This window comes from Pteronotus mesoamericanus, unplaced genomic scaffold, assembly GCF_021234165.1.
Source record: "Pteronotus mesoamericanus isolate MK-2021 breed Mesoamerican mustached bat unplaced genomic scaffold, CSHL_Meso_final scaffold_1066, whole genome shotgun sequence".
NCBI lineage: Eukaryota > Metazoa > Chordata > Mammalia > Chiroptera > Mormoopidae > Pteronotus > Pteronotus mesoamericanus.
Window position 1 is genome coordinate 3,945,099 of NW_026555299.1, and position 9,346 is coordinate 3,954,444.

Genomic DNA, 9,346 nt, shown 5'->3' on the forward strand with positions numbered 1-9,346 from the left:
TTCACTAAGTTAGGACCACAGAGCCTGTACTAGAACCCTAGGTTCAACTCTTAGTTCAGTCAACCTATCTGATCACAGGGTCTCCGAAGCCTGGGGGACAGACAAGAAAATACGGTTGTGGCCACTGATGAGGTAGCCTATTGCTACTGAAGACCCTACCTTCTAACACTATAAAGGGAGGTATCCTTCTAATCTGTTTAGAGGAACTGAAGCCTGGAAGAAGAGTCAGCCAGCCCCAGGTCACAGGCCAAGTTAGGAATGAGCTCCTGGATTTTTATTCCCAAATATTCAGCTCACCAGATTCCCTGAACAAGATACAAGAGGATAGCTTTTAAAAATCTGAGAGCTTATAAATCAATAGGTTAGTGTGGAATAGGAAAAAGCCCCATGCCTTGGTGGAAGGAGTTTTCAGGGTGGCTATTTTGCTCTTCCCTTTTTCTCTTACATCACCTCCCCAATTTCTGTTTCCGAAATCTGTGTGAATTCAATATAGAAAAGTAAGTTGAAGCAAATAGTGCTTGTAATGGATTGGGATCCTAACTCCTGCCTGCCCCACACTGAGGCAACTCCCTGCAACGCAGGTCTTCTCAGGCTTGGTGGTTCTTAATATCCAAGGTGTGGTGGTCAGGGTAGGTCCTATAATACTGGGTGTCATGAACCCACACATAATCCGCCCGTGGGCTCCCAATAGGGTCAACGGCCAGAAAGCCTGTCCTTCTCACCAAACATTACCAGGAGTCTATGGAACTAAAAATCTGGGTCTCAATGGATGGAACCTGTTGTCCTTTCCCAACTGGTATATCCGTACCAATTAACACACATATAAACTCTTGTATGAAATGATTCCTGATAGGACACAGCATAGATAGGTTTAGAACCTATAGTGGCTTATTGGTCAGGCAAAGGTTTTTTAAAAACCCAAAGCTGATAAGGGTATTCCCAAAAGAAGAATATGGGCTTCTAAAGGCCTCTTTCACCTTCATAGCACCATGAGTGCGATGGTGGCAAGCAGGAGTCATATCGTAGTTATTTCTGGATTCTCAGAACCTGGTATATGGCCTGTGATCTAGTGAACCCTTCATAAATTTTTGCTGAGCTCCCAATTTTGATGAAGCCTTGGGGTCCAGCTAAAGGATTTCCTTCTTCTGTTGTCCACTTGGGAACAAGGTCATTGAAACGCAAGACCTGGATGAGGAGTAGATGGTCCTAAGTGCCTCTAGGGAATCACCAAGGGACTCTCACAGTGTGCAAGGAGGATGTGGAACATCTGCCCCAGTGGAGAGGAGGGGGCTTGAGTCTTGCCTCTAGGCTCCAGTGAGTCAAAATGCAGGTGATCTTCTCACCCAAAGTCTCGAGGTGCAGACTGTGCTAAGCCTTGACCTGGTCCATGTCTCCTTACCAGGATGCCTCCTCTTTCAGGACTGGAGGCTGATGGGGAGACGGGGAGGGTTTATGGGCTCTGAGCTGAAGTTGAGAGCTCCAGGAGTTTCCTAGGTCTGTCCCTGGCTTTGCAGGGTCAATGGAGAACAGCTCCTTTGGCTTTTAGTAGGGTAAGGAGCGGGGAGAGAAGTTTTACCTGGCATCTCCCAAGAAGAATCCCTATGAATGTGGAAAGGTCTAAGAGTGACTCTATTGGCTTCAGAAAAGGAAGAATCTACCCAAGAAAGGTAGGCATGTGGTGGATATGCCACCCTAAAATATGCTATTAAAAGATACTCCCATATCATTTTTCTGGTGCTTCCTTAGGCCCATGAATGGCCAGAAGTTTAACAATAATAAAATAACAACAAAAATAGTAATATGTCAGACATTTGGTATATGCCAGGCACTGTGCCAAGCCCTTTGCAAATAACTCAATGAATCATCATAAGTCTTTGAGGTAGGTGCTATTTTTAACCTCATTTTTAAGTTTCAAGAAACTGAGGCTTTGAGAATTGAAATGACTTGTCAAAAGGCACATAACCAACCAAACGCAGGAGCTAAGAGTTGACTCCAGATTTGTTTGGTTGCAAAGCCTGAATGATTCACCATCAAACTGTACTCAAGACATTATGAAAGTCCAGACTATGAAAGACCTATGTCTCCCTCTATTGCTGAGGGACATGGGAAAGAGAGGAAGGCAGGATTTTTAAAATTTTAACATCTGCCACTGTGCACACATGTATGCACAAACACATGAATCACATACGTAGAGAGCTCTAGAGTGCCTTTGGATAAGTTATCTCACTTCTCATTTCATTCTCAAAGGGGTAAATAAATATCCCACCTATGCAGGCAAGGCAAGTACATCACAAAGAAGCTGAGTAATTTGCTCCAAACCATACATTCACTTGGTTGCCTGAACCTACATGGTTTGACGTGAAATCCATGGCTCTTTAGAGCACGTTGCCACAATCATGAGGCACGCTCAGAGTCACCTGCACTTATGAAACAGCCACCATGGGCCAAGCAGTGTGCTAGGCTCATTCACAAACAGTAAATAATTACTCATGGGTTGGTCTTCCAGTCCACTAACGGGGTTGTCACCGCATCAGCTTCCACATCCAGTAAAGGTTATACCAAAGAATAAATAAGAGTAATTCCTTTCCCTTTTTTCTCCCCGTATTCTCAGTAGCTTAGTTCAAGCTGAATAGGTAAGAAAAAGGTGTTGCTGTCAACTTAAAGACAAGGCAAGAAAGAGAAACTAGATTAAAGCTAAAAAACACAACTCTCAAACTCCCTGAACCAAGGATAGAGGGTCAACAGTGCCTTCATTCTTTAGGTTGGATGCCTTTGTAATGACATCCCATTTCCACTCTAATCCACCTCACATTTCTGAGGTAGCCTTTAGCTTTACTCCTTAGAGTGTAGTTAATGAAGAGAGGAAAGAGTCACTTTCCATGGGGTCTATCAGGAATATAGGACTGTCTTCTTTTTGACCCTTTGAGCCTCAAGCACTACTTCTCCCATATCAATATCAGTCAAATTTACCGCCAAAGTCATTAATGATCAAGAGATTCCTGGGCAGACATCAGAGCAGTGGGGAGAGACATAATACCGAATAGCAATAAATGCTAAATAATTAATACAATTATTCACAAAGCAAATTAAATATTATTTTCTTAATTTGTAGAGGGTGGAGCCTAAGTGCACATCAGGCAGAGGACCTGCTTGATGGAGCTGAGCTCGAAAGTGATGGGTAGGGACTGGATGCTTAATCCCCAAGGCCTGGGCTCTAACCCCAGTCTTCAGCAGACCCCATTCGAGATCAATAGATGAATTCTCTCTTCAAAGCTGTGACACCATCACCAGGAAGTGGTGGACTTTTCACAGAGTAGGACTTAGAGAAAAAGAAACCCCCATGGATCAACAACAGAGGCTTCCTGAAGTGTTTTGCTGCAGATGGACAATTCTCTTGATGCAGGAAGATGAACCACAGGGTCTTCAGTCTGGGATCTGCGTTGCTTCTCTCCTCCTCCTGCCCAGGCACGTTACCTGTGTAGTCGCCCATGGCCCTGTGCTCAGCAGGGCCTCGTGCTTGGTTTAATACTCTGCTGTTATTGTCTTGAGATTTTAAATAACTCTGTCTTTGAACTTGTGTTCTGTAAGTAAAGTCTGTGGGGAAATGCCTGAATAGAGAAGATACACACGCTATGCATGTTCACCGTTCCTTGCTGCCCAGTGGTACCCTACGGGTAGAGGATTTCAATGGGAGCTTGGCTGGACTCGAAGCAAGTAAAGGGTGAGTCTGTGACTAACTAAAAGGGGACACTGACCGTACCTAGAGGTCATACTGTTGGAACCAGAACTTGTTTCGAATGCAGAAAGAAGGCAGTGGGTTTCTGTCAAACACTAATGACCAAGGAGCCCTATCATATCATTTCTTACTGGTGTTTCCTCCCTGCATTTGCCAACCACCTATGCTGAAAATGATGACATAGAAGGAAAGCGAGGGGTAAAGCAATCCACAGTTCTTTTTCCTTTCAGGCTTTCCTTATTCATCAGCAAGGTGAAGTCAGAGAGTGCTGGTAGAACGTTTGCATAAAGGAGTGAAATACCGTAAAGGCAGTTTGAATTCATTCTGTTCAATGTGTCCATTGTTCTGGTAAGAACAAAATACATATGCACATAGGATCTATGAGATACCAATTGTGTAGTTTCAGTGATTCTGCAAATGAATTAAATGCTCTTCTATTTGCATTCAAAACTATCATTACACAACATAAAGATGAATGGTAAAAATCATGCTAATAATTTTAAATTTGTATTTTTATTTAGCATGACACTAAACAGCAAATTAAAAAGAAAAACACAAGTTGAGAGAGATGATCAAAGAAAAAAAAACTTCAGCACTTTTAACGGCACTTTTTCCTGTTTTGAACAAGGAGCCCTACATCTTCATTTTATACTAGGCCCCGTGAATTATGTAGCTGGCCCTGCTCTTGCCCTTATTTTTCTTATGAGGAAGGAAGGGGAAGCATTGGGCTCACCCAAGGTGGAGAGGGGACAAGGGGGACTTCGTTCTCCTCATAGGTGGGTAGCCATCAGCTTGCAGTAATGCTCTTCAACGTTGAGTGAAGGGGGAACTGATACTCCTGAATGAATATGAGGAAACCCAAGGCAAATTCAGGTTCACCGCATACACTCAGGGACATCAGATCCACCCCTAAACCAGATGCGGCATTTCTCTGCTGGCATCTTCCAGCTTGACAGATGAAGAGGGTCCACTCTTGTTTGTAGCTCATGAGCTCACACGTGGAGAGAACTCCTCACATACACGTGTGTGTGTTGTGGTCCTGCCACACATATGTGCACGTACACTGCATATATGTGTCTGCATGTAATGTGTGCTTGGGCACCTGGTTGAACTTGAGAGAGGTGTTTTCACGGGTTTCAGGGGGCTGGCTGACAGATGTGAAACACAGTCAAAGTGAGAGTGGAAACGGCGTCTGGGAACTTAGTCCTCGGGAGACCGCAGCTAAGAGAGCAATACTGAGGGGTTTGGCGACTATGAAGGGCACGTGCCTCTATTTGCAGGACCAGATTTTTCTTGTAACCACTTTCCTCTCCTTTTATATCAAAAGGGGACAAACACTTGTTGACTTAGGGAAACAGCAGAAACAACTTCCTTCTGAGGGGGGGTGACCCTGTTACCTCCCAGGATGTGAAAGATTGTCCTCCTTCCTCCACTGCCTCAAAAAATGAGGGTGCGATTCCCGGAAGTAGGACCTTGAGTGATATTGACAGGACATGTCAGGTAGGTGGGCCTGGCCTTACTCTACACCACACCAGCAGGCCCGTAGGGATGGCGCTGCCATCCGCTCTGCTTTTCTTTTCTTTTTCTTTTTTTCTTTAGCTGACAGCACTTTACAACAACAGCAGGCTTTGTGCCAGTCTGTGCCCATCTCACCTCCGATCCCGTTTCTGTGTAATCCTTGCCTGTGGGTTATTCTAGCTCTGGAGCCATGACAACAGCATGCTGCTTCTAACTTCCAAAAACCCTCCCAAATTCTCCCCCCCTGCCCCCCCCGCTGAAAGAGATTCACATCCCACGTTAATGTGATAACCCCACTGGAGGAAAAAGCTGCAACTTCCTTCTTCACAATCACATCCCCATTCGGGGGTCTTCACTACCGCCAGCCCAGTCCAAAGCACCGCTGCCTTTAACCTTCTCCATATTTCCAAATGCATTTTAACCAGACAGGCCAATGGTGCCCCCACATATATCTTTAAAGACCCACTGGAAGTGGGGGTATTCCCCCTCCAAAGAGTCTTGTGTTCTGCCTCTCAGAAGTGGCTGCTCTTCAGGGTGGATGTGATTCAGCTTTCCTAGAGATCATTTGCAGGGGAAAAATACAGTACTACGGCTGAGAGTGCTGCCTGCTTCCCTAGATTTAAAAAAAAAAAAAAAAATCCTGCTCTCGTACATGGAATTCCCATTGACGAATTCTGGCTAACACCAGGGGCTAAATTTTCCTCATTAAACATGAAGCTCAGGATGAAGAAAGCAGGGAGAGAGAAGGGGTGACAATATCTTTTCAACCTCTTCAATGCTCTGGAGGATTTGAACTCTGGCCCCCAAGGTCAAATGGCTGATGTTCAAAATTCCCCCCTTTCCATCCCTCCACCTCTCTTCCCCGAGCTCCTTGCTAACAAAGGACTCTCTTTGCTACACACAATAAAGCCCTGGTGGATTTACCCAGATTAAAGAACCCCTTGAAGTCTCTGTCAAAACTAATCTTCTCAGGAGAAACACTTGTTGATAACCACCTTGCGTTGTGCGGCAGCAACGAAACCAGGGCCCCGCTGGAAAAACTGGCCTCTGACCTCCCCGTCTCCACATGGCACCTGGCCCCAGGCACCACACAATCCCTGGCCTCATAGAACGCACCCCCCAACACACACACCCTGCAAGCTCCCGCACCCATTTCGCTTCTCCACTTCAAGCTGAGCCATCTTCACACCAGCCTCCTAAAACAAGGAGGCCCGCCCTGCAGCTCCCCAGACTGAGAGACCCTGGCTGGACGCCAGCCTTTCCCTCCGGCTCTGCCACCCCCGTGGTGTTAACCCTCCACCCTGCGGAGTTCAGCTTCTCTTCATGCTGCAAAGTTTGCGAGGCGCCTGTTCAGGCGGTTTTCTCTATACAACCGGCCCTAAGAAATCATGCATAAAGATTTCCCTCTACAGGTGGTTGTGAGCTGTAGCAGTTCTTGCTTCTGCAATGGAAATGTGTTTTGTTTTGCTTTTTTTTTTTTAATTTCATTTTACCCACTAATAGGGATTTTTAAAAAATTGTTTTGCTTGCACCCACTAAAGACTTGGCATTTCTTCCAAATAGTGGGAAGAGAGATTAAATTCTTTATGCAAGAACCGTTACCACTACTATCACCACCACCGAGCTCTGACTCTTTATCTCCTCACACTCCCCCACTTTGCTTTGACTTCCTAAAGCCAGATAATTACAGGAATGAAGGCACTTGGCGAATGAGAATCAATAGAAAACACGACAAAGTGGAAGAAGCACTTGCCCACTAGAGACTCCCTCTCCACCCTCCCACCTCCCCCCCGACACCACAAAACATTAGGGTGGGGGGAGACGAGACAGCACCCCCTTGCCGCTTTACCGCCACAGGATTGTCTTCTAACTGGCAAGCCTCCTGCCAAACCCTCTCACACACAGCCCCAGGAAAGCCTGCTCAAGGAGTCCAGGCAATTTGTACAAATATAAGTGTTCAATGAAAGAGACAGTAATCATGGCCAGTCACACAGACCTACTCCTCCAAACATTCACCAACTGACATCATAAACTTTGCAAAAGCCAAACACAAGACAGTGCATGGTATAACCTACCTTGGCGAGCTCCTTCACTTTTTGTGCAAATGTTTTCCCCTCCGCACGCTTTACAGAGATTACTAGGGAAATTTGGAAGGACTGGTGAGGGGGTGGAAGAGGTGAGGGAATGAGGGTAATATAAATAAGGAAGCGTTGTCAATGCACCACGCAAAAAGCTCGGGATTTCACGTTATGTCTGCACTCTTCCCGGAGCAAAGCAAAACAGTTCGCGTTCAGTGCCAGACTTGGTGGGAGAGGGAGAAGAGCGAGGGAGGGGGACAGAAGAGGGGGGGAGAAAGAGGGTGGAGAAGGCTGAAGGAGAGAGGGAGAAGAGAGAAAGAGAGGAAATGAGAAAGGGGTAGAGGCAGAAGAGCGGGGAGGTGAGCGGGAAGAGAGAAGGAGAGAGGCAGGGAAGGAAGGAGGGGGAGAGCCGGAGGAGAGGAGGAGAACGAGGCGGCAGCCCCCTCCCACGCGCCCACCCCCACACGTTCAGGCACCTCCTGAGTAACCGATGGGAGCAAAGAACTCCTCACCCACGTTCGAAAACCCCGTTTGGGGACTAAGTCCCGAGGCACTCACTCTCAGGGTCTATTTATAGACAGACCCTAATGATATGCATTGCATTCTGAACGTAAATGTGTATGTGCGCGCGGATCACATATGGTTCCTTTGACAGGTATGATTTTTATTTTATTTTATTTTTTAACTGCGGCACGTTTGATTATATCTGCTTGGATTTTCTTCTCTCTTTCTCTCTCTCTCTCTCTTTTTGCATCAGGAAAACATGCATCAGTTTTGGAGGGGGGGAGAAATAATGGGGGGGGGGTCTCAAAGCTTGCAAAACCCTGGCTCTTGCCCCCATCCCCCCAGCAAAGCTGGGATATTTGCAGAGTTGGGGCTGTTTGAAAAGGCTCCAGCTCTGGCTCGGTGTAGCACGCCCAGTTCCAGCAGTGTGTGCTATTGACCTGCATTGACGTCAGTGCGTCATTAGGTCTCCCTTAGAAACACTGACTTTCAAAAATAGTATCAAATTAATTCAGTTGGAGCCTGGTGAAGAAAGGCTACTAGCTGGAATCAGCCATAAAACTCCAGAATTTTCAGCCCTAGATCTCTTCTTTTTCTAGGAGCCAAATAGAAATCAGATTGTATGGAAAATGCCATTGATGGGATTTTTTTTTTTCTCAAGAAAAGGGACCAAATTAGATTGCAAAACCCAGAACTGCTTCTTTTTTTTTTTTCCTTTCCCCTCTTTTTTCTGATCTAAAAATAACCCCTGCTTGAGCTGACTGCGGTATCTTTTGTGTTGCAGCTCTCTGTTTTTAGCAGTGTGATCTGGTGAAGGGTGGAACACAAGTACAGATATCGATCTATTGATATTTGCAAAGCCAAGAATTAATTTTAATAAAACAGGTGTGCCTTATGTTGGTGGGTAATGAAGGAGAGGAGTTGCCCTAAGAGAGATTTATGCCATTCACACTTTTCTGTTTCATGTTTTTCCAATTCATCTTTTTAGGCTGTAATTCCCACCCCACGTGTCTCACGTGGCCTCTGACCAGCACACGCAACCCCCATTCATACAAACACAAAGCACCAGCACATTCACACTTAGCAGAGACAGTACATTCATAAGCAAAGGCTCTGGATCTTTCTTCCTCCCATGGCTGCTTGGCAGAAAAGGCATAGCAGCCCACCAAAATGGGATTAGCTTTAATCTGGGGGATTTAAATATGCCATCTGAAAATTAGATTGCATTGTTAACATCTGAATTTATTTAAAAATCCGCTTTTTATAAAGCAACCATCACCCTCACCTAACAACACAGTTTTAATCGGCCCATTTTACAGTCATATTCTTATACATATACCTGCGAATTATATATGCAAGTAGAGAAAGTGCATCCCCCATGGAAGCCAAGCGGGTGTTATCCTCCACTCTCAAAGCGTTCAGGAAGTGGGGGATCTTCCTCTGTTCAGAGGAGGCAGTTTATAATAATTTTGTATAGTCTTTATTTCTTACATTTCTGCTTCCCACCCTC